Genomic DNA, 25572 nt, shown 5'->3' on the forward strand with positions numbered 1-25572 from the left:
TTCCATTCGTAGCAAGTATGAACATCATCAGTCTCTGCAGACCTTATCTACTGTATTAGTAAGTTAAGGAGCACTATATCCTAATCCATACCTTTGACCCATGTCATACATTTTGCCTACTGTGCCACTAAATCCTTTGATTTAAAGCCTCGTATGTAATCTGGAAATCTAAATAGGAATTACTACCAACACTGTTCAATTTTATCTCATCTATACTTAAATAGTGGTGCAAAGGCAATTAGGCAGACACTTTGATCAATATTTACAAGCAAACTTGTCCAGTTTGGCTATTATCCTGAAAACAGATATTGAAAATTTGTTTCTTTTCATTTTTATCCTTTCTTTTCTATGATTTTAAATAAAATGTGTAGTTTATTTCATCTGTTCTGACTTTCAATTTTATGCACTCAAAGTAAAAAGCTGTGAGTTTAGTTTTATATTCCCTGAATTTAGAATGAACTGCAACCAGATCCAAAAAGGTATTTTATTCTTCTCCAGTCTGAGAAACACTGATACAATCTCTATATTTGAAAAAAAAAAAAGATTATAAAAACAAAATATAAATTCTCATTAGTTATTTTAATTTGTAGCCTGTAAGGGTTTCTCCACCTCCTTGGATTTAAAATGAATCTTCATTCATCAAGATTCCCAATTGGAGCAGCTGGGTGGCTGATTTGATTAAGCATAAGACTCTTGATTTCAGCTCAGGTCATTTCAGATCTCAGGGTCCTCAGATGGAGCCCTGTGTTGGGCTCTGTGCTCAGTGGGCAGTTTTACTTGAGATTCTCTCTTTCCCTCCCATACTGTCCACATGCTCTCTCTCTCTCTCTCTCAAATAATAAATATGTCTCTAAAAAATTTCCAAACATTTTATTAAGCATCTCTCCTCCACAAACCAAATTGACACTAGGATTTGTCAGGTGGCCTAAATGAATTGCATCCCTCACATATAATGAACTAAATCCACTGTTCTGGAATCAAACATAAAGTTTGGATCTGGTACCTAATGCCTTTCTGTTATCTACTGCTGTATGTCCTTCCTTTAGAACTTCAGAAGAGAGACCATAAATGTGGCTAGTGTAAGACAGAAGTCAGTGTAATCCTCCAAAAGAAAGTTTATTTATTTATTTTATGGCATAATTATTTGCATGATTACTTATTGGTAATTAGCATTTGTATATTTCTTTAAAGGCAGCCATTTTAAGTGCCAACACATTTAGGCTAGTAGAAAGAGGTTAAAACAAAACCCTCTCTTTCAAACTCTCTAGGTCACATCTGATAAGACAAGAGAAGGCAAACCTGATTTGTTCCAATCAGGTTTCTTATCAAAAATTTTTTTCTGGCTAAGATAAACTTGGCTCATCAAAGAAAGAAGATTCTCTAGAGGTTGTTGGTAAACTCACTTTCTTTTGAAAAACATAAATTTTGAGACATGATAGTGCAAAGGGTAAGTTTTTCATTTATAGACTCATTATAGAACATTCATAGACTACTTGTGCTTAGTATTTAATTTCTAATTTATTTTAGAGAACAGGAATTTTGTTCATAAATTTTACTTTGTCTAAAATACCAGTATATGTATGAATAGCACCAGAATTAGGACAATTTGATGTTCTTTTTAAAAATTTTTCTTTTTTCCTTTTTTTTTTGAGGGAGGGAGACACAGAGGAAGAGGGAGAGAAGCAGAGTTCCTGCTGAGTGAGAAGCTGGAGGCAGGGCTCTATCCCAGGACCATGACCTGAGCTGAAATCAAGAGCTGGATGCACAACCAACTGAGCCACCCAGTCCCTCTGATAATTTGATATTTTTAATGATTCTCTATTGAAACCTACACTCTGGGTCAAAAGGTAGAACCACAAATTCTAGGCTACTGTAAGTTCTATGCATAGGATTCTCCTCTTTGGAGTCCAGGGATCCGAGTAAGTAACCTCCCCCCATGACCCAGTCCTCAAAAAAAAAATTTTTTTTTTCCTCAATGAGTAATCAAGTAAAACGGTGCTAAATGGAGAGTTTCTTTTCTTATAGTTAAATCTAGGCGGTCTGAGCCCCATGGGGATATGTCATGTACTGACAATCCCTCAAATCTGAGTATTCCCTGTTAAAGAGTCTATAGGGGTCAATACAATTTTCATAATCACGGTTATCTGATGTCTCAACTGTCTCAACTCTGTCTCCAGCTACTCCTAGGGAAGTAAGAAGGGCTTCCTTACTTCTAGGATACTTCAGTTTGGCCTTGGTGGAAGCAGAGTTCGAAGAGCCCATGATTTGAGGTCCAGGCAGAAGGATACAACTTTCTATGCAAGAATGGCTCAAAGGACTTTCTTGATTGATGGGTGCGATTTAAAAAAAGAAAGAAAGAAAAGAAAGAAGAAAAAAAAAAAGAAAAGAAAAAAAGAGTGAGAGAGAGGTAGATCAGAGGCCTCTGTATCTCCTAGTGTGCTTCTACTTTCTACTACACACCTAATTATGACATGTGAGGACCAAACACTAGTTCCAAATTTTCAGATGACATCAGTCTTCTTAGCATCATGCGCTGCTACAATCTTCTTCAATTTTAGACGTTTTCCCTCTGAGTGATTTGTCTTCTTAATATGTTTACTTCTGCCCGACAAGATTCAACAACTAGCTCAGTTTTCCACATCTGCATACACTGGCTTGTGTGAAGTGTGTTATAAACCTGTAAATCAGGGACTCCTGGGTGGCTGAGTTGTTAAGCATCTGCCTTCTGCTCAGGTTGTGATCCCAGGGTTCTGGGATCAAGCCCCACCTGGGGCTTCCTGCTCTGTGGGAAGCCTGCTTCTCCCCCTTCCACGCCCCCTGCTTGTGTTCCCTCTCTTGCTGTCTCTCTCTGTCAAATAAATAAATAAATAATCTTTAAATAAATAAATAAATAAACCTGTAAATCGCTCTGATGTCTTTCATCATTCCAACCTTGTCAAAAAAACTCAGTACTGTGTTGTTTAATAACTTTGCCATAACTCTGAGAAGTATCTGTGACTGAAGGCACTTCGCCCTCACCCGAGCTACTATTGACTAGGTTGGGAAGAACAAAAGATTTCCTTTTAGTTCTTCCAATTTGGTCTGAAGAAAACGCATTCATTCTAAAGCATGAGTGGGAGTGTTGGTGACAGAGATGAAGGTGAAGAGAAGGAAGAGGAGGAGATCCTGCACACGGGGGATGTAGGGGAGCTGCTCACGGATGACCTGCTTTCTTCATGTGGCTAGTGTATGTTTCTCTGGAATCCATACCACCAAGAATTCTCTTTCTCCAATCTTTAAGGATCCTATTCAAACTCTGTTCATTAATTTTGCTTGCACAGTCATAAAAACTCAAACGTTTTGAACAAGGCTAATGATGGGTCTGGACTGTTTGGAAAAAAAATTGTGCTGCTGCTTTGTGAGTCACCAGGGCTTAAAGGTTTCATGTTATCTTACCTCCTCCAGCAAAACTCCTTCCTTGAATGATCCCTTACAAATAATTGTCCCCTAACGTAGTCTTGCTTAGGCTGGCACCTCCATGGAGAGGGTCAATCTGGTCCTGGCAAGAAAGGGCAGAGGGAGGCAGATGAGGCTCTGGTTGACCCATGCCTATGTTTGGGACTCCTGACTTCAGATGAAGGTGGATCCAGGTTCACACTGACTCACATACAACAGTGTGGGGCCCCCATCGGTCCCCATAGGTGTCCTATATAGATTTTTTTAAACTGTATTTGTATATTATAAATTTATTAATTCAATTTAAGTTTCTTTTTTTTTTTAAAGATTTTATTTATTTGACAGAGAGAGACAGCAATAGAAGGAACACAAGCAGGGGGAGTGGGAGAGGGAGAAGCGGGCTTCCTGCTCGATCCCAGGATCTGAGGATCACAACCTAAGCCGAAGGCAGACACTTTGACGACAAAGCCACCCAGGAGCCCCTAAGTTTCTTCCTCTTCTAACAGAGGTTAAACCACTTAAATCTAGTCTTCTAGTTATTATTTAGATGTCATCTTCTGTAATTCTATTTTATGTTCTTATTTTACTATTTCTTAATAACATAATTAATCATTTTATAATGTATCACAAATTTTAGAATATAAGAATAGTCCTTCCATACTTACCTTTCAAAAAAGAAAATTTGACCACTTTCAGGGCTTCTCTTACCTTCTGACACTTATCTACCTTTATCATGAAGGTAGAGTCCATTAATTTTCACTTTTTTTTCTTTGTGTCCTATTTTACTCAAGTAGTCATACCAGTTAAGATTTTTTTAGTCCCAGCTCTCCTTTTGGCGTTCTGTATTCCAATTAATTTTTATTAGTCTTTTTGCTATCTTTATGATGTTATTTAATTAAATCCAAATATTTCTTCTCAAAAACAATGATCGTGTTTAGTGCATAGTCCATTACTGGTATAGAACTGTACCTGTGCTTTGAGATAGCAGTCTTACTTAACCCTTGAATGTTCATCATTGATCTTGTGAGTCTTTTTGAGGTGCCATGGGACATACTGAGATATAACCTGTACAATGCATATTTATAAGACTAAAGAAAGATCAATTTGGATTAAATAGGAACATGTACTGAGTGAACTAAGTGCTAGGAAAATTCAGAGACAAACAACACTGTTGCTGAATTCAAAGGTGTAGAATTCCACATCTTAAGATATTGGATCACACCTGCCATTCAGAAGTTCAGGAATTCAGGAATTCAGGAAAAGGTATTTGGAAAAGTGATTTAATCAGTATCCATCTGATTGATAGGTTGTTTTACTGTATGTTGATATTGAAAATTAAAGTTAAAAATTGTTAATGTCTTTTCATAGTAGTTTACATTTATGCATTTTACTTGGAATGTAATGGACCTTTTTGGTTTCTTTCAAGTCCTAATCTTGGGAATTTATCTACTTTAGTTCTAGAATTTTTTTTCTTTTATTACTATTTAATTTTATTATTATTCTTGCCTATGTATTCATCTCTCTTTATTCTGTGTTCTTCTCTTTTGCTTCCTATTACTCAGTACATTCTCATTCTCCATCTTCTCTTGAAATTAAGTATACTTTAAAGATTATCCCAGATTGCCTTCTACTTCATTATTTGATTTTCTTCAGAGACAGTTCTACCATTCCATATTAAATGTTTCTGATGCTGATTTTATATTTTATATCTTAGAAATCTCTTTAGTCTTTTCTGGGTTCCTTGATAAGACCCGGTTTCAGTTTACTGAGTGTTGGTATGAGTTGTTATTTAAAAAATTTCTAAGAATTCATGTGAAAGTTCTGTTTAGGAATTCATATTACCTTTTTTTGTATTTTCTCCTTTTTCTTTGATGCTTCAGAATATTTATTTGTTTCTTTGTTTTAAATTGAGAACAGGTTTTCTTTAAACCAATATGCACTACTAATTAGCCTGCTTACTTCTGGGAAACAGAACTTGAAACAGACTTAAAAGCTCCAATGTTTGGAGTGAGGAAGTAGACCAACTTAAGAAGTTTTCTGTACTTGCTTTCAAAACTCAAATGTTTGCACAACACATTCCTGTGTTTCTTTAAAAATTAAAATGCAATTCTTGATTTCATGTTGGAAATTCTGTATCTCAAGAAAAGGATTACCAAATGAATAGAAATATACATATATGTGTTCTTACTGGAAGCTATATGTTAAAATATATAGGAGCACAGTCATAGCCCCAGGCTAGTAAGCAAAACAAGCAAACAAAAACAAATTTTCAACAATAGTAGAATGAATAAATAAATTGTCGTATGCCCTTAAAATGGGCTATTAAATATCAGTGCTACTGAATGTACCACTAATGATTCATGTACTCACATATATAATACTGAGCAAAAAAATTCCAGATACACAAAACTAAAACTATGGTGATGAGAGTTTGGGTTGTGTCATCTTTGGGAGAAAAATTGTGACTGGGAGGGAACACAAAGGCCACTGTTTGGGAACTGGTAATATCCTATTTATGACTCTGGAAAAGGGTTATATGAAAGTTATTGAGATATATATTGTGATTTGTGCACTTCTTTGTATGCATGTTATATTCAATAATTCATTTTAAAAATGAGTGGGAAACCACTCATTATCTGTATCTGTCACTAATTACAAGTAACTAATTATATGCATCATCTGTAATGAATGCATTATCTAATGATACCATATATCCCATGCCCTAAAACAAGAGTAAGTGTTCTGCCTTAAAGACAGGTTGAGATAATTCTGAGCAGTCAGAAATGGCTTCATAAAGGAATGGATGGTGTAGAGGATTGATAGATGCATAAAGAGTCAAAGTGCAGGGAGATTATAATTAGTTAAGATGCTGTTGCAACACTTTAATATCACATGCTAGTATTGAAAGGCTGAGCCCTGTGCCATGGGCCATTCGGTGACTCATAAATGTCTGTCTGCTAAATGTGAGTAATATTGGGCTGAATCTTACCTTTGACAATAAATTGAGTTACCACGTGGGGAAAAGAAAATATAAGCTTTTCTGATCAATTATAATAATTATCTTTGGAGAAATTCTGGATATAGGCCTAGGACTGGGGGGATTTAGGTTCTTACTAAGTAAAAATACCTGGGGCTAAATATTGTTTATGTAGTCATGAGCATGTTGGAAATGTGGAAAATGACAAGCATCACAAAAGTGACAAAATAGTTGCAAATTGCATATTGTGAAGATTTCCAGTTCAATGAACTACTAATTGATTTATCTTTGCATTTATGTTTTTTGATTAAAAAGTAGATACAGTGATATTTTAGAAGTGCAGATGTAAGAAAATATGAGAAGAAAAATTATATGTACCCATGTCTAAGGCAACCTCCCTACCATGGTCTAAATCTATCCTTGCATCTACCGAAACAGCACCTGCCACAGAAGGTCTAATTTTACTTTCAGCAGCATTGCTCAAAGAACAAACAGAGAAACCTAGCAAGTCCACTAAATGTGGACTTCATCAATCAGCTAGCAAACACAACCCTGTCTAAAACAAGTCAATGACGATTTCTATCAGGTCGGAAAGCAGAAAATCAAACATAAAGCAGCTCTTGGATTTCAAGAGGAGCGAGTTATCTGAGGCCACCTTTCCCCAAGTATTCTTTCTCCCTGCAAAAGATATTATCAGTTACCACAGGGTAGACAACACCGTCCTCTTCAAAGGAATTTGGAAAATGATGTCACTGACAACAGATAAACTGTGAAATGCAAATGAGGGAGGGAGCAGATGTAGTAGCAAAAAAAGAAAAGTATCATTAAAAAAAGAACTTCAAAATTAATTCTTACCTCATGTAGCTGTGACAAATGAGAAACCGTGGAGGGGAGATAAAGAAGGAGACCAGTGTGCTGAGACTGGCTATGGGGAGACAGTCACATCAGCAGAAAGCCATGCCCCCCCACCCCGTGTCATTCTTATTCCTTCTTCATACTTCCCAGCTTAGGCACCCTGTGCAAATACGCACCTGCCTTACATATTTCCACAGATTTTCTCCACATTCCAGAGAGGCTCGGAAAACTCCCCGAAAAGGAATGGCGGCGTTGGCAATGGCGGTGGTGGTGGAGGGGTCGTCTTTTCACTTACTCACCGTGGGCAATCTAGTTAAACAAACTTGTTTTATTGCAATCTCTGGTTGCAAGTCCACAAAAGCAAATGACATGGATATGAAGAAATGGAATGGATCAAGGTGGGAAAGAAAGGACACCGCATGCATACTTAGTGAAAAATGTCTAGTCTGACTACATTTGAAACCACCACAAAATTAATTTCTAGATTTTCAAGTCAAAAACTACCGAATCACTGGCGTTCTATAAACCAGAACACATCTCTCTTTGGTGGCTTCGGTCACCCAGGTAGGTCATTCAGGTCAGACTGAAGGCCATGGAAATTCATTTTTTAGCACACAGTGTAATTCTTACCCATACAAAGCAAGAGACTTTCAGAGCAGAAGGAAGGAAAGGGAAGGAGATAACATGTTTTCATTTTGTTTTGTTGGAGTGGTTTGTTCTCAGGCCTCTGTACTCAGCTGGATTTAAAAAACAAAAACAAAAAGACAGACAAGACTAGAGACTCAGGCAGTAAGAAAGAGAAATGCTCATACTGTTTTTTGTTTTGGGTGGGGGGACCCTATCTTCCATTCATTCGCAGGACCTACAACAGATAATGGAAGCTAGTGCTCAGCATATACCAGCTATGAGGCAACACATCTAGGCTTGTTCAGTATGCACTGGCTGTATGAGCTTAGGCAAGTCATTTCCCCCTCTCAACTTGAGCATACCCTTTGTAAAGTGTGGTTGGTAATAATACCCCTTCCTGGGATTGTTTCAAGAATGTAATTAGATAATGCCTATGAAAGCACTTTGTGAACTCTAAAGTGCTCTGCAAATATGAGGGAATAAAAGATTGGAAAGCTGCCTCTGGGTGGCTCCTTCTCAAATATGCCCAGATATTAACATTTTAGTGGAGAAAAAGGAGTGCTAATATTTCTCATTGGCACTTTTCTACTGCAGAAGGAAGTAATCTAAGTAGAAGGAATATATTTTTCCTTGAGACTCAATAAAGCCATTTTCATTTTAATTGGAAAATTGTGGCATGTAAACATTTTTATTTTCCCTGAATTGACCCTTTTGGGGAAAAAAAAAATTAAAAGTTGCTCACAGCTTGTCTAATGGAAAAATCTGAAAGACTGTCCCAGTCTTGCCATCACCTCTGTCTGTGTGACCTTGCACAGGTTACTGCTCTTCCCATCAATCAGTTCTGTACAACAAATATTTATATAGCCCTGAATATATGCCAAGCTCAGGGCCAAGCTCAGCCTGAGGAACAAAGAAAAGAGCAAATGACATAGTCCTTCACACCTAAGAAGTTTACAATTTGACAATTGGTTTTATCTCCCAAACGGAAGTGGTAATCACTGTGTTACCCACATGTCAGGCTTGTTATGAGGATGAAAATCTAATACAGGAGAGGGCTTGGCAAAAGTGAAAAGTGGTGCATAAATGCAGAGTGGTATTACCACGAGTTATAAAACCATCAGCAGCATATAGATGGTTAAAGAATGCTTAGCAGACAAAGGTGGAAAAGGGATTAATATTTAGAGAGCTTCTGCCACATATACACACAGAGATCTACATATATCATTTCATCCATACAACAGACTGGTTAAGTGGGTATTAACTGCCGCTTTTGACCAACGGGGAAATTGAGACTTCTATCCGTTAAAAGGACACAGCTAACAAATCAGAGCCACAGCAGCAAAAACTCGACAGAAACTGTTGGTGTAAACTGCGTCGCTTCAGAAATCCACACAGATTTTCACCAGGGAAAGGAGTTGTCAAAATTTCACAAGAAGCATAATCAGCTGTAGAAATGTCTAAAAACAGTTTTTCAACTTATTAAAAAAAAAAAAAAGGCATTTGAAGGAAAGGAACAAAACACACTAACTTAATTAATATGGCAACATAAAGGAATCCAAAAACATATCACTATCCTTTCTTAACCCCCTAAACAGAACTCAGGTCTAGAATAATTTTTATTTAAAAGCAAAATGAATACTGTTCCCTGAGTCCTCGAGTACTTGGAATGGATTGCAAAACTGCACATTTCAGTACTTACATGGTTAAAAGAATCATTTAGAGAGAGCTTCATAAAATCAAAATTTCTGTAGTGCTTTCTATATGGATTAGCATACCAAGCAAAATACAAAAGGTAGCTTAATACCCAGATATAATAAAATCAAGAGCTTAACTTCTAATATCCTCTCTCCAATCAGGTATGGATTTACAAAACATTTTACTATGGTTGTTATTTTCCTTAGCTAAGACTCACAACTAAATCCACCAGCCTGAAAGATTGTTGAATTATATTGGTATGATTTTCAAAATTTATTTCCAACCTATGTAGCAGAATGAGATAAACTCTAGGGGTATGCAAAAGCTGGAAACTGCTTAGAAGCCGCTAACACGAACACATATAAATCAAGCAGCCTGGAATTATAAATATGTAATGACTATTTAGAAAAAAAAAATGTTAAATGATTGGATCTCTTGCTGACCTAAATGGCTATGAATTAACACTTCTCCCTCACAGCAGGAAGAAAACGAGTAATATTTATCAAGCACCTACTAAATGCTAGGCCCTGTGGTACATGCTTTTTATACATCTGTCATTTACCTCCCACAAAAACTTTATGAAGTGAGTAATGTTGTCTTTATGTTTTAGCCAGATGATTGAAATTCCAGATGATAGAATTGAGATTCAGAATTCAAATCATGGTCCAAAAGCACACAACGAATGAATAGAGCCAAGATTCATTTCTGAGTCTATCTCTTCACTCTTCGATGTCTTAAGTCCCTCTTGCATGTTAAGTCCCTGAGAAGATCTCATCTCCTCTCTGCAAGCCATTCATAAGCATAAAAGTCTTGAAAGCCCAGTAGAAGTTCCTTCCTTCATTTAATAAATAATTATGAAGCACCTGCCCTCCACCATGCCCAGTGCTGAGCAACACGGTGGTGAAGGAAACCTACATGGAATTTGTTCTCATGGCCTTGATTTTCATCTGAATTATTCTTCATTTTGAACCAGAGGCATCTCAAAAATAACCCAGAAATGAAAAGAAACTAGACTCTACATAGTGAACCAGATATATGCAGTCTGTCACCCACCGTCTGGTGACTCAGGCTAAGCAGAGTACATGGGGCCCGGTTGTATCATCTACAAAACACAGATAATAAAAATTGTACTATTTACTTCAAGGTGGTATTATACAGACTAAACCATATAGTGCATATGAAATTGCCATGAACACACACACACACACACACACACACACTCAGACAAACACATATATATATATGCATGTATGTATAAGGATTAGCATTCTACTTACTCGGGAAAAGTAAGATGGCTTTAACATATAAGAAAGCAATGAGGGGCGCCTGGGTGGTTCAGTGGGTTAAAGCCTCTGCCTTCGGCTCAGGTCATGATCCCGGGGTCCTGGGATAGAGCCCGGCATCGGGCTCTCTGCACAGGGGGGAGCCTGCTTCCCCCTCCCTCTTTCTCTGCCTGCCTCTCTGCCTACTTGTGATCTCTGTCTGTCAAATAAATAAATAAAATCTAAAAAAAAAAAAAAAAAAGAAAGAAAGAAAGCAATGATGTGACATGATGCCAAGATTTTACCAGATTGCAAGGATCTGAGGCTCTTGCTCATATAGACTACAGAGGGTTAAAGCAGGGGTAGTTTGCAGCAACATATGGGACTTGAGAAATGAACAAGGGAGAGATGCAGAAGACATAAATACTTTTGAAGATGTATTAAGGAATGTAGAACTTTTCCTTGTGGTAAAACAACTGATACTGAGAGGCTCTGATTTTTCGTTTAATTTTGGCTTCGGGGTAGACAGGGAGTATCACTATCAGACCTGCCTTTAAGAGACATCCCACTGATTTCTGGGTGGGCAGGGGGCTGGCAAAGTTAAACCAGGACGCTGATTAGGAGGATGTTGAGACCTTTAACATCGAGCTCTCGCTGAGTTACCATGACCCATGGCTGAAAACAAATGAGTGCCATAGATATAAACGATAAGCAGAGTAAATAGTTTGTCAAAGAAATGAAACACTAATTAAAAAGGCAGATGAGTACTGAGCTAAGTGAGGAGGGGCCCAGAGATCATTAAAGTTGTATCCTCTGGGGTGCCTGGGTGGCTCAGTCAGCTGGGCATCTGCCTTGGGCTTGGGTCATGATCCCAATAGTCCTGGGATTGAGTCCCGTGTCAACCTCCTGCCCAGCGAGGAGTCTGCTGCTCCCTCTACCCTTCCCTCCAGCTCATGATCTCTCTCTCTCTCTCAAATAAAATCTTAAAAAGAAAAAAAAAAAATGTTGTTGTGTCCTCTGGCCTAGGTTTATAGGACTTCCAGATCTGACTTGAAAAATCTCCCCCTGCCTACCCACCAAGGCTCCCAATTATCCTTTTTGTTCAGACTGGGGGGAAAGCATGATTGCTGCCCTTTGGGAGTGAAACACAACCACCATCCATGGGATGGTCAAGGCCAACAGGGCAGGGGTCTTACCGGCCTGAGAATCCATTAGTGGCTTCCAGTCCTGTCTCTGTCATCACACCCACAATATTTAGAGCATCTTCTCTCTGCACACAATGCTGCTGTAGAGCAATGTACTTCTGTCTCCCCCAGGAAAATAGATGTATTCATTTTTGTGGTATCATAATATTAAGCAGCTAGCCATTGCTTCTCACCATCTCACTTCTTACACACTTCTGCTTTGCCAGCTCTAAGTCCCATGCCTAAATACTGTGAAAACCAGAGGAAACATTATAAAAGTAATTGCATTGGCAAACAAAACATATAAACCCTCTGGATAGAAGTGAAAAATCCAACAATTCACTTTTCTTCCCTTTTCCAAGATAAATTCTTAAAAAAAAAAAAAAGTTCTGATGACATAAAGCCTCATATTTGAATGATCTATCTCATAACTTCATAGTTACGATGACCATCAATCTGATTTAATTCATAACTTTAAGAGGTGTCTATATTACTAGGGATATCAGTTATGCAACTGGAGCACAGAAGTTAAATAAACACTTCAAAATTCATAGATGATTTAAAAACCGTTGGTACTTAAAGGCAAGTCACCTGATCCAGGATATATTGCCACCTCTTAGACTATAAAGGTAAGCTCTGATTAACTGAATTGGCCCCTTGATCAAACCATACAGTAGGCTCAAAGGCAATCTCTTCAAAGTCAAAACCCCATATGTAAGTCATCCCACTCTTACTTTTACACCAGTTGTGGACTTTTTATTGATATTGGGTTGATAAGAATAATATAATTATAACGAAAACAATGATAGTTGAGCAGATGTGGTATAATGGTTATAGTAAATGGCAACAACAGTAATAGAACAGCTCTAGCATGGTGATCAAATATGCAGGCTCTGGAAAATTCTGTCTGGCTCAGTGCATCGGCTCCAGCATTCTTTGACTCTATATGTATGAGCTTAGGCAAGTTAGCCTCTCTGTTCCTTTCCTTTTTTTTCTTTAAATAACTCTATCCTTCAGGTGTATGGAAAAAAAAAAAAAAAGCATGGGGGATCGTAATAATACCATCTAACAAAAATTCATTATAAACATTAAAAGAAGTAATCATATTAAGGATCTGAAATGTGGTAAACATTCAGTAAGTGTTACCCACTATCATTATTTTAAAAACATATTGTATGTAGCTATACTATTATACTGTTAACATATTATTAGTATTATTGTTGTCATTATTGTTATTGCTATCATTATTGTAACTACTTTCTGGTTCCCAACAGCCCCATGAGATAAGTAGTGAATAAGCTCTATAATTATTCAGCTATTAAGGGCCTGAGTCAGAAATTGAAACAAAATGCCCAATAGCAAAATTCCATAAAGCCTTGCTTGTTGGTTTCCTATTACTCCTAAAACAAATTACCATAAACTTAGGAGCTTAAACAACACAAACTTATTATTATACAGGTCACATATACAATATATATGTATTATATATTGTAGGCCAGAAGTCTAGCATGATGTCACTGGGCTAAAGTCAAAGTTTAGCAAGGCCATGCTATGTACCTTTCTGTCTGTGGGGGAGAATCCATTTCTTTGCTCATTCAGGTTCTTAGTGGAATTCAGTTCCTTATGGTTGTCAGACTGAGGTCTCATTTCCTTGCTGGCTATCAGCTGAGGAGAGTTTCCAACTTCTAAAAACCAATCATTCTTTGTCTCAAGGTCCCCTTCCTGCATTGGCAATTTGAACAACAGAGGGTCAAGTGTGTCTTATGCCTCAAATGTCTCCTGTTTATTTTAACATACATTTCTCTAATTCTCCTGCCTTTCTTTTTCATTTTTAAGGCCTGTGTATTGATGTTGGGTCCATGCAGATAATCCAAGGTATTCTCCCTATCTTAAGGTCTGTAACCTTAATTCCATCTTCCAAGTTATTTTTGCCATGTTGTATGTAACATATACACACGTTCCAGAGCTGAGGGCATGGGCATCCTTTTTGGGCCATCATTCTGCCGTATCATAAAATGGCACCTTGGGGCACCTAGGTGGCTCAGTTGGTTAAGAATCCCCCTTCAGCTCAGGTCATGACCACAGGGTCCTGGGACTGAGGCCCACACTGGGCTCCCTACTCAGCAGGAACCACTTCTCCCTCTCCCCCTGCTCCTATTTCCCCTCTCTTGAATAAATACATTAAATAAAACATAAATAATGTGGCACCTCTGATTTGTGCTGGGGACCAGTTGGAGTCAGACAAATAAAGCTGCTAGTGACAGAGAAGGAAAATGAACTTTATAAGCAAGAGGGCAAAATTAATCAAACTTTCTAAGAGGCAACTCCAATTGCATACTAAACCTGTGACCAATAGTAAAAGCAAGAGTGTGGGTATAACAGGTCAGTTTATGAGAAATAGAGCAAATTAAAATTTATTAAAGTGGTAAACAGGGGAAAGTGAAAAAAGCTAAAAGAAGTGATGAGCAAATGTAATTTGATGGTGCTAAAAAATTTCTTAGTTATTTTATTTTAGAAAAGGAAGAATTATTTAAAAGGGGATTAATAAGAGTTGAGCAAATAAAATATGTATGCAAGAATATGTGACAAACGATTAACCCCACAAATTTATTAATATCTCCTACAAATTAGTAAGAAGATGAAAAGTTCAAGACATATGGACAAAGGAAACTAGTAAACAGGCAATCTGTAATTGAAGAAACATCAGGGTTCAATGATATATGCAAGATCTTAATTACATATATATACAAATAATTCAAATGCCAAAATTAAGCAATGATTAAAATTTACCTAAAAAGAACATTTTCCTAGAGATACAACTTCTAAACAATTATCTCAAGAAAACAAGCAGAAATATGTACAAAAATTATGTGTAAGAATATTCATCAGAGCATTATTTACATATAATGGGGAAAAAAATAAAGAAAAGGGTATATGTAACTAAAACAATTCTCTTCATTTTCAATGAATGCGTTATATATTCATTGTATAATATATTTAGCCAAACATGTGAACATGTTTTGGTATTGGAAATAAATGAAAAATCTATTCAAAATATTTTGAAAAAAAAAAAGAGATGAAAACAAAAATCATGTTATTGAGATATTCCTAAGAACAGAGATCTTTGAAAAGTAATTTGAGAAAGACATCCAAGTGATAGTGAACCCAGCAGAAAGCTACTTTAAAACCTTTCAGAATTCAGGGATGCCTGGGTGGCTCAGTTGGTTAAGCAGCTGCCTTCAGCTCAGGTCATGATCCCAGCGTCCTGGGATCGAGTCCCACATTGGGCTCTTTGCTCTGCAGGGAGCCTGCTTCTCCCTCTGACTCTGCCTGCCACTCTGCCTGTGCTTGCTCTTGCTCTCTCTCTCTGACAAATAAATAAATAAAATCTTTAAAAAAAAAAAAAAACCTTTTGGAAGAATTCAAGGTGCAAATATAGAACCATTTGGGAAAGAATAAACTAGGATAAAAGCTAAAACACAAATGTGAAACAAGCATATAAATGCATCCAGTTTTGTGGCGATTAGGGCAAACATGAAATTTAGAAAGATACTATCATGAATTGAGTTAGATTTAGTCATTAGTTTTCATTTAATGATTCAGAATTAGCCATGATTTTTCATTTAATGGATAAGATTTATGGTACTATACAAGAATGAAAATATTAGTAATTAATAGAAAAGGTTTGGTAAAGACATATGATCTTTCACTCAAAGACAATTCAATATTGGAAATGAGGCATGATTACTTTACATCTGGCAGAAATTTATAACACTAAATTGATAATAACATTTAACTATAGGAAGAAAATGTAAATTTCACTCAGAGTTCATACTATGAGTAATGAATAATCAACTGAGGAATAATTGCAGTCATAAAACATCATTATTCATACACTTTACTTCTCAGGGCATCTTTACACAATACTGAATATGGAGACACTTGAACAGAAATGGAAAAATCGTCACTTCCCACTGGCATCCGAAAGGATGTAAGAGTCAACACCAAAAAGACACAAGATCATAAGTACTCAGTTAACAAAATGCAGGAGATATAAGGTACACAAATTAAAGACTATATGTTTCCCTCATTTCAGGATATTGACCTTGAAAGAATGGGACTACTGTTTTTAGAGAAAGTAAACATGAAGACATTTTCCATGTGTAGAAACAGGTATTTTGATCTTCCTCCAAAGAATAATTCCTTTTCTCCATTAAGCCCCTTCTAAAAACCTACTCTTTACCAAAACCTTTCAATTCTGTCCAAAACATTATTTCCAGTAATCTATTCTTTCAATATTGCTTCCACGCTACAACATTATATGCTATGTGTGAATCTCCATATCCCATGCCAAATTTTATATTTTGCAAGTCTTTAAGCAAGAGTTTTACTCTCCTATGGAAATAATTCACTACTGAGAAGAAGAAATTGATTAGAAGATCTTTGACATGTATTAATTAGTGTTACCTTTCTCCTTGAAGTAGTGTTCAAGAGATATCAAGATGGCTACCTGTGTCTGCCCTCAGTCAGGGGTTGTGCGATGATTCTTAGGGAAGTCCAATGAAAGGAAAAGACAAGGGATCCCCAAAGTTCAGGAACATGACCATTTGATTACTTGGGATTTTCCTAAGAGATAATGCAAGGCTGTTTCTTAATCAGTATTTAATTAGAAGCTAGAGAGTTCAGGTGGGTCACCTAAGAGGAAAAGCTTTATTAGGAGGTTCAAGGAGTTCTCCAGTTAAAGTCCTACAGTAAAATTGAGGTTCAGTCTAACATCATCATGAAACATGTATACTAGTAGAGAAATGACAATCACACACATATGAAAATACATTTTTTAAACTACATTTAAGCCACAGGGATGAGAAGAAGGAAAAGATGACTATTTAAATGACTAAGAATGTTAATAGATTCCATTCACTCTAGCTTCACCAGTTAAAACACTAGCACTCTTCCCTGTCAGTTTGCTGTAGTGGGGCCATTCATACTCAGCTTGGAAAGACTTCAGGGCTGGGAGATTTGTCATGTTTTCTGCATATTCCAAAGGTTTACATACTGCTAGGAGACAGCACTAATAATAAAGCATGGTCTCATGAATTCCCTCTAATAACTAGAAAACCGATACAAACTGCAGAACTGGGGAGATTAACGAGAAGGCAAAGACATACAATAAGCACATCGGCCCTACTTCATCAAGCAAATGTTCTTTGCTGTACAATAACAAAGATAATTGAAGACTGTACTGGAAGAGAGCCTAACCATCTAATAAGTACTTGGCTGTAATTCACTTGCCAATCAGAAACTGAGACATGACAAGTTCTGAAGCAGATAATGCCTGATTTGAGCAGTGGCCTTGTTGTTTATTGATTTCAAATTTGGCTTAGAGGGTTACATAAGAGTTAAAAAAAAAAAAAAAAAGATTCTGAGGGAGGGACTAATTAACCACAGCAAGTTTAACTTAAAGTTCTATCATGTTCTAGCTTAAAGTTCTATCAAAATAAAATTCATTTTACTGGTTTCCCTATAATCAAGACATTACTTTTTTTATGTAACAAAAAGGGAATGCAAATTAAAGCAATCAAACTGTTGCAGTTTCCCACTCATGGAATAGGCTGCCAACATTTTCTAATAATGGAATCTTACTAGTCGTGTACCCTTAAGCTAGTTTCTGTAAACTTAAGTACATTTTGCTATAAAATATGAATAGCAGTGCCTACCTTGTAGGGCTGCTGTGAGGGTTGAGATGCATTGTGAATTTATTCAGTACCAAATGAAGACTGGACACATAGGATCAAAGATACCTCCCAGCATTGTTTTGCATGAGTCTATGTGAATGAGAAATTTAATTTTGGGTTGCAAGAGGAAGCAAAAGAACAGTACATGGCGACCAGACACAGAAGATACTCAAGTTGAGGAAACAGAAGATGAAGTCTATTGTTCAGCCACCTCAAGGTCTAGAAAAGAAGTGCAAGACAAAAGAGGAAGGATTGCTCTGATGAAAGATAGTGAGAGACTCTGTATGCAGTCAGTCATACCTCAGGGTGTGGGGAACAGAGTTAGGAAGACCAAAGTTCTTCTCATCTTTCCATCTCTGAAAATGGCAGCATCCAGCCAGCTTGCATAGCAGATGAGAAGCATCAACAGTACCAGCTATGCCTGCAGAGAGCAAAAATTTCAAGACGACTGACAGCAATGGCCATGGTGAAATACCTCTCTCAAAACATTTTTAAGCAATACATGTCCAAAAGAGTGCTAGCATAAAAGAATGCGAGTAGACTTTTCTTGAGCACATGAGAAATACCTCTTAGAAATTCCACAGAGAAATGGAAGGGTTTAACAGGGAAGTGGAGAAGGCTGCTGGAAGGAGCTCAGGACACATTGAAACCTGGAGCTTAATGTATTTTGTACCTGCAGCTGATAGCACCTGAGTTACTTAAGTCACATGGTTTACATATTTTTGTTCTTGCTTTTTTGCCCCGACTAAAAACAAACTCCTGGAGGACAGATTGTTTTGTATTCCGCATGTTACCCAGCACTATGCTGGGCACCGGTTAGCTGTTTAATACATTCTTAGTGACTTTCATAGTGTATAGGCCAAATAAATTGATCAATAAATAAATAAGTAAAGAGGATACTTTAGAAAAAATTTGACAAACAAAACATAAATACATCACCAAGAACAGATGGCATCCAACCAAATGTTTCTAAAGCAGTTAGAGGACACTGGAATTGCTGGCTAAAATGTTTAATGTTTCATTAGAATTGGACACAGCACCAAACTGCTGGCACTTGGCCATCTCGTTTTTAAAAAAGATTTGGAAAGTGACCTTGGAATTGGTTTGCTGCTATTGAGTTGAAAATTAGTAAATTGTGTGATAAATAATGGTAATGATATAAGCAGTTTTTAGTTGTTTTTAGAAAGGCAAAATGGGCCAAAATGGAATTAAATTTAACTAAATCTACTTAGTTTTTATATTTTGAAGAACAGAGGACAAAGGGGAACCAATGGGAATAATTTATTTCAACATTTAGAAAGGCTTGGGAAGCTTCCAGACCAACATATTCACCAGAAGATTAGAAGAAAATGCTTATTCACTCATGAAGAGGAAACTGACTTTGGTAGAACAAACAAAGGTAGAACCACATTGGTTTTCTTTATATGGTAGCAGCATTGAAGTATGTGTGGGAGAGTGACAGAACAGATGTATTTAATATCTTCAAAACTGATTTCAAAGAGGGAGCAGTTTTAAAGAATCAGCAAGCTTTCACCAAATAGAAAAGGGAGAAGACACAACACGTGTACAGGACACAGGACCTAATGCCAGCTGTGTTGTTTCAGGGAACAACCTCGGCTTGGTTGAGAAAGGGATGGCAGATGTGGAGCCTGGGCCAGTCAGGTAAACCTTCACTTAGAGGGATGACTCTATCCTTTAGGCAACTGGGAAGTATGGAATTTCAAGCGGAGTGAAGGTGACACCATTCAACATGTTTTTAAATAAAATAATTTTGGAAGGAGAATTTGATGGGAAGTCTGAGGAGATGAAGAGGTGGACAAAAATTAGCAATAATTAGGAGGTAAAAAGTGACAGTGTTTTGGGTGAGTTTTCGGGTGGTGAGAAGGAGGTGTCAAAGAAGAATCTGACGTGTTGGAGAGCTTGAGAGATGGAGGTACTAGATGAATAAATTATATAAGAAGCGAGCAGGTAAAGTATAAGAAGTTTGGCATGTGTCCCATTTAATTAAAGACAGAAATGTTCAATTCATAGAAATATAGGTTAATAAAAAATTAAAGATGTAGATACATGCACCTGTATAAAGGAGAGTGAGTATCTCAAGGATGTCTATTTCACATCAATGTTTTTGGACACTTCTTATACACCACAACGTTGAAAACTTCCTTTTCCAATCTCATTCTGTTACTTCTAAGGCAGGATATTATTCTCCCTCTGGGTTACTTGGATAATCCTTTTACTATTTCCTCTGCCTTCTTGTTCTGTTTATCCTCAAAATCATTTGCATTCTGTAGATCAGTGTGCTTTCAGACCAAAGTTCCCCCAGTTGAGCAAATACTGTCTAGTATTCCCTTTTGGGACATTTATGTGGAATATCAACTGTCTCTGATAGTCCTGGAGGCCTTGCAGCTTGGAAATATGCTTAGCTGTGTTTAACTCAGCATTTCTTAACTTTATTTGATGATGAAAATTGTGTTTTTTTTAAAATTTATTTGTGTTTTTCCTAGTAAGATTCTTTAATACCCAGGAAACTAACTTTGGGCTTTAGTCTTCTAAAGCACAATAAAAGTGCCACTTTATTTCTATCACTCACTTGGATTAAAAGGACAATTTTCTAGTTCCTCTTTTTTACAGAATCGAGGCCAAATGTCGTGTTTTTCACTCAACCCTGCAGAATCTAACACTAATGTCCCTTTTAAATCTAATCTTGGTCATTTATGAATCTTACCCAGCTCTTCCCCTGGAAATGTGGCATGTGGAGAGGTGACTTTGGTACAGCTGATTATTAATACCAGAGACAGTCCACTAAGACCAGTTTTACTGAGTGTTTTTGATGTAGTCATTCTTAAATAAACAAGAAAAACCCCAAACTTTCACCTATCTCAATTCTGGAAAACACATATTTTTACCTCCTCCTTCTGCCTCATTCCATCTATAAACTCTGCCACTGCATGACCAACCCAAGGTAGAGAATGAAACAGCGTGAAGGCCAGGGGTGTGTGAGGCAAGAAACAGGCTGAAGAATGAACTGGCTTGTAAGAAACATCCAGCAAACAAATCACATAGAATCAGGAGTCAGGTCACCACTCTTGTTTTTCTCAGGGAAAACCATTAATCAATATAAGCTAAATGTTTCCTGATTATCTCCATATGAACATACACCTTGCATGGCCTGACTCTTGGTCTTTGATTTCTCACTTAGAAACATCATTTCCAAATGGGAATAGATAGACCCAATAGCTCAATACTGGAAATTTTCCTCTTTATATCTATTGGAAATTGCTTTTGATAAACATCCTAATATGGCCAATGCTATTTCATTGAGAATATTTTTCTGAAAAAAGTGGCATTATGGGGAAACATGGCTGAGACTTGGGTCCTAGTATGATTACTTATCTCAGCATCAAATTGCACAAAAAATTCTCAATGATATTTCTACTACTTCCCTTAATCAATCATCAATGGCATATATACATTATATTTTATTTTGTTCTATATTTTTACTATAATTAAAAAGCATCAGGTACTAAGTTCTTAAAATGCAAACCCACTATTGGTTGTTTTCTGGCTATAAAGTAGTAATGCTCACTGAGTGACAGGAATGGGGTTAAGAATGAAGTCAGCATCGGAGATCTGCATTGTAGCATGACTTATTTACTGATAAAAATAAACAGACACGCGCAGGCCAGATGAATCTGTGTTTCAAAACTTTTACTTTGGAGGCTCATCTGAGCCTTGTCACATCTAGAAGAAACACAAATCCAACTCTGGTGGCCTTGAAAAAAATCCTACAAATCTCTACTGAAGTACCTTGAAGAGCCGATAAAACAGGAAAAGCACATCACACAGAGTGCTCCAAATGTCCTAATCAGTCCTATTTACCCATCAAAAGCTTCAAAAATCCTCTTCAAAGGACAGCTGCTACTCCTTCAATCTCTTTGTTTCTCTCTGAACATCAGTCCTATTTCCCTGACTTTGTCTTCCTGATAAACGCTTTCCTTGCAGGACTTACTCCATCCCCTCTCTTATGTAAATTACCACATCTTTCCTTCCCTCTAATTCTCCTCTATTAGAGACAGAGACCTTAGAGATCTCTCTCCAGTGGAGGTAACTCCCATCATCTGCATAACACAGATGCAAGAAAGTGAACAGAGAAAATGCAGGCTCTTCCTTTGTAGGCATAAGAGAAGAAAAGCCTGTGAATATTTGCCATGTGGCATTTTCTTCATGGTCCCATCTATTTCACCAGAACCATTTTGATACAAATGCATTTAAAAAAAAAAAAAAAAAAACGGCAGCATCAAAATGGTCATATCAAAATGCCCTGCTTTACATCCTGCTATCCCTAATGCACCTTGTACTCTAGCCAACTACTTTCAAATATTTATTCTGTTACTTCTGATCTTAAGCTCAATTATCGTGGGCCCTCCCAATCCACAGCCACTTCAAGCTGCTATAATTTCATTCATTCATTCAAAAGATACCTACTGAAGTGTATGATAGCCAAAGATCTGGAGAGGGGAGACAGACATTGGTCAAGCTTTTAGGATATTTTACATTCCACTGAAGTGGAGTGGGAAAATAGAAGATGAACACATTCAAGTAAGAAAACTAACAAGAAAATGTCAAATAGTGTGAAGTGTTAAAATTTAAAATTGAATATTTTTAAATGATGGAAGTGAATAAGCAGCTTTTAATATGTGACCTCTCTGAGATCCAAGTGACAGACAAGAACCAGTCATGAGATCAGGGGAGTCCATCAGAGAAAGAGAATGCTGGCGTGAATGGGAAGCAGTGAGTTCAGTTGTGTTCAGGGAAGAGAAAGGAAGCTTTTGAACGTCTAGAGATAATATATATATAGGGCTGTTAGGAGGGCACTGGTGATGAGCACTGGGTATTTAATGTAAGTGATGAATAATGTATTCTACTCCAGAAACCACTATCACACTATATGTTAACTAACAAACTTTAATACATTTAAGTAAGCTAAAGAATATATGCATAAGGCTAGATGAGAAGGCAAAAGTTCATGAAGGGTTTTTTAAGACAGGGTGAAAAGTTTAGATTTTGTTCCAAGAATAAGGAGAAACCACTGGGGAGTTTTGAACTGGGAATTTACATGAGCTCATTTATATATTTTAAGCATCTTCCTAATACTTTTCTGGATAAAGAAATTACATCCATTTCTTGAAGTTCCATTGAAGTATCCCACCTCTATCATTTATCACCATAAATCCTGACCTAAATATTCCTTCTTGTTAGAAATTCAGTTCAAACATCAGATTTGGAGACCAGGTACACTCGAAGGCCAAGTTTTAAAAGTAGGTAGCTTTGGGTCCAAATCCCAATTCCACCACCTAAGACTTTATGGTGTTCAGAAATCCACACAAACTTCCTGAGTTGTGGCTCAATTATCCCTAAAGAGAAATAATAATGCTTGCCTTACAAAGATTTTATAAGGATTAAATGACATATTTTATGGGAAGTACATAGCACAAAGTGTAGAACATAGTAAGAGATTTTAAAAGATGAGTTGCCTTAATCCCACCCATTCCCATTCATTCCATAAATGTCTACTGAGTTCCCAGTTTTGAATGGACGGAAACTGTGAGAGGTTACAAAGATCAATCACATACAGACTTGACCTTCAAGGAGTCTTCAATCCTGCACTTAATAAAGGAGAGAAACATGCAGACAATGTCTAAAATATGATGAAATCAAGTGGTAAGTACTATAAGTAAGGAACAGATACATTCCATTTAAGCCAGAAAATATTTTCTTTTTCTTGTCCCCTCCATCCTTCCCTTCCAGCTTCCCACTGTTGAAGTTGTGCTTCCTTTTGCAAGCTGCTTTCATAGCACTGAAAATTAAATGGCTTCCTTAAGTGTGGTTAGGCATAATGACCTCAGCCAACACCTACTTAGATCAATGGTATATAATCTTATCGGAAAAATCCCAAAACTCTAGAAAAGATTTCACTGGCCAAATTAAAATTACCTATCCATTTTAAACCCATAACTGAGATCGGAAAGATGGACGACTTTAAATAGTTCAGATGTTAAAACACCTATTGGGGGTGGGGGTGGGAAATGTGTGTGACAAGCCACACCTAAACCATGGGTTGTGGGGTGTGCCATGGGTTGAACAGTGTCCCTCCACAAAAGATTCATCCAAGTCCTAATCCCAGGTACTGTGCATGTAACCTTATTTGGAAATGGGAACTTTGCAGACATAATGTGAAAGATTTCAAGAAGAGATTATCTTGAATGACAGGTGGATCCAAAGTAGGATAAAGGAGAGGGAGATCAAAACCCAGAAGAAGGCCAGGTAAGATAGAGGCAGAGATCGAAGCAATGCCACCTCAAGCCAAAAAGCACCAAGAACCAGCAGAAGCCAGAAGCCAAAAGAGGCAAGGAAGGCATGTGGCCCTGCTGGCACTTTGATTTTAGATTTGTGGCTTCTAGAACTCTGAGAAATACATTTCTGTAGTTTAAGCCACCTGTCTATCATACATTATTATGGCAGCCCAAGCAAACTAGGATAACTGGTATTACTGTTTCTACAACTACTTCCAATAACTGACATTTTTGTGTTTATACTAGCACCAGGCACTAATCTAAGGGCATTACATATGTTGACCCATTTCATTGCAACATAGACTCATAAAGTGAGCCCTATCATTAGCTCCATTTTATAAATAAAGCAACCTATGGAAGAACAAATTTACTTGCTCACATGAGCAGAGACTTGAGGAAAAAGGTCCAAACTAGACTGTTCAGCCCTAGGGCTCTTAACATCTACACACCGTCTTCTATCAAAACCAAAGTATAACTGGGCCACATGGTTTAAAACTCAAAAGCTAGATAGTGCCTTACATTTTTCCTGTGGTCTAATGGTTCCCTCTGTCACAACATATCTGTGGGATATTCTTTTCCCTACAGATCAGGTACATTAGGAAGGAAAGCTATTTGCCTAGTTAAACTGCCCCTCGAAATTTTTATTTCCTTTTGCATGGCCAAGAATGTAAAAGTTACCATTCCCTCCATCAAAACAAGAGGGCCTTGGCCATTGCATCTGTGAAATAACCACTGAAACCTCACACAACTTAGAAATAAATTTGCCTATGTGATTCTTACTGTTTATCCTTTCTTTTTCCATACAACCTGTTCTTGTGAACTTCAAAGTGTGGAGGTCAATTTAAATTCTCTTTCAGGTTGAGGCTACTTCCCATTTTTCACTATGCACTGCTTATTTCTTTATTTTTCTTTTTGCTTCTTTTCAGGGCTGAAAATGGTGAAAACAGACATATTATTAAGCTTCTCCTTGCACTTAAAAGCGTGTTGGATCCTGAACTAACCAAAGAGAGCATTGCTGCTGTACAGGAACTGTAAATATATGTGAGAGTCATATGTTGATGACAACCTAAAAGATACCTATCCAAATAAGTGCAAACAGATTCATCTACACGCTAAAAGGTCAAACAGGCCATCTATCAAAGATATTGCATTGTTAGTGGAATCACTGCTTTCCATTTTAAATGGAAGCTAAACTCTATTGGTGCATAAGTTGTTTTGAAATGAGAATGTGCCCTTTCTTGTTTATTCCAGAGGCAGCAGTTTTATGAGTTCTGCTGTAACACTATATTTTTGCAAGGGACAATTATGACCATAAAGGGAATTGTGTGGTAAAAACTACAGAATCTGCCGTTAGGCAAGAAGATGACCTTTTTATTCAGCTGGCTTGCCAAATTTGAGCAGGTTCTTAGCATTTGGGAGAGATTTATGGCCACTAAAGGAAGCTTGACT

The 25572-nt window shown here is 37.2% G+C and overlaps 1 long non-coding RNA gene across 1 annotated transcript; it reads right to left on the reverse strand.

Moving 5' to 3' along the window:
* Positions 1–3451: 3451 nt before the first annotated feature.
* On the reverse strand, positions 3452–18176 carry LOC309842214. The gene is made up of 3 exons (XR_014299563.1): positions 18071–18176; positions 7444–7576; positions 3452–3538 (listed from the first exon to the last, which is right to left on the reverse strand). It is a non-coding gene; the product is annotated as an uncharacterized lncRNA (long non-coding RNA).
* Positions 18177–25572: the final 7396 nt, after the last annotated feature.

Source organism: Mustela nivalis (assembly GCF_964662115.1).
Source record: "Mustela nivalis genome assembly, chromosome: 10".
NCBI lineage: Eukaryota > Metazoa > Chordata > Mammalia > Carnivora > Mustelidae > Mustela > Mustela nivalis.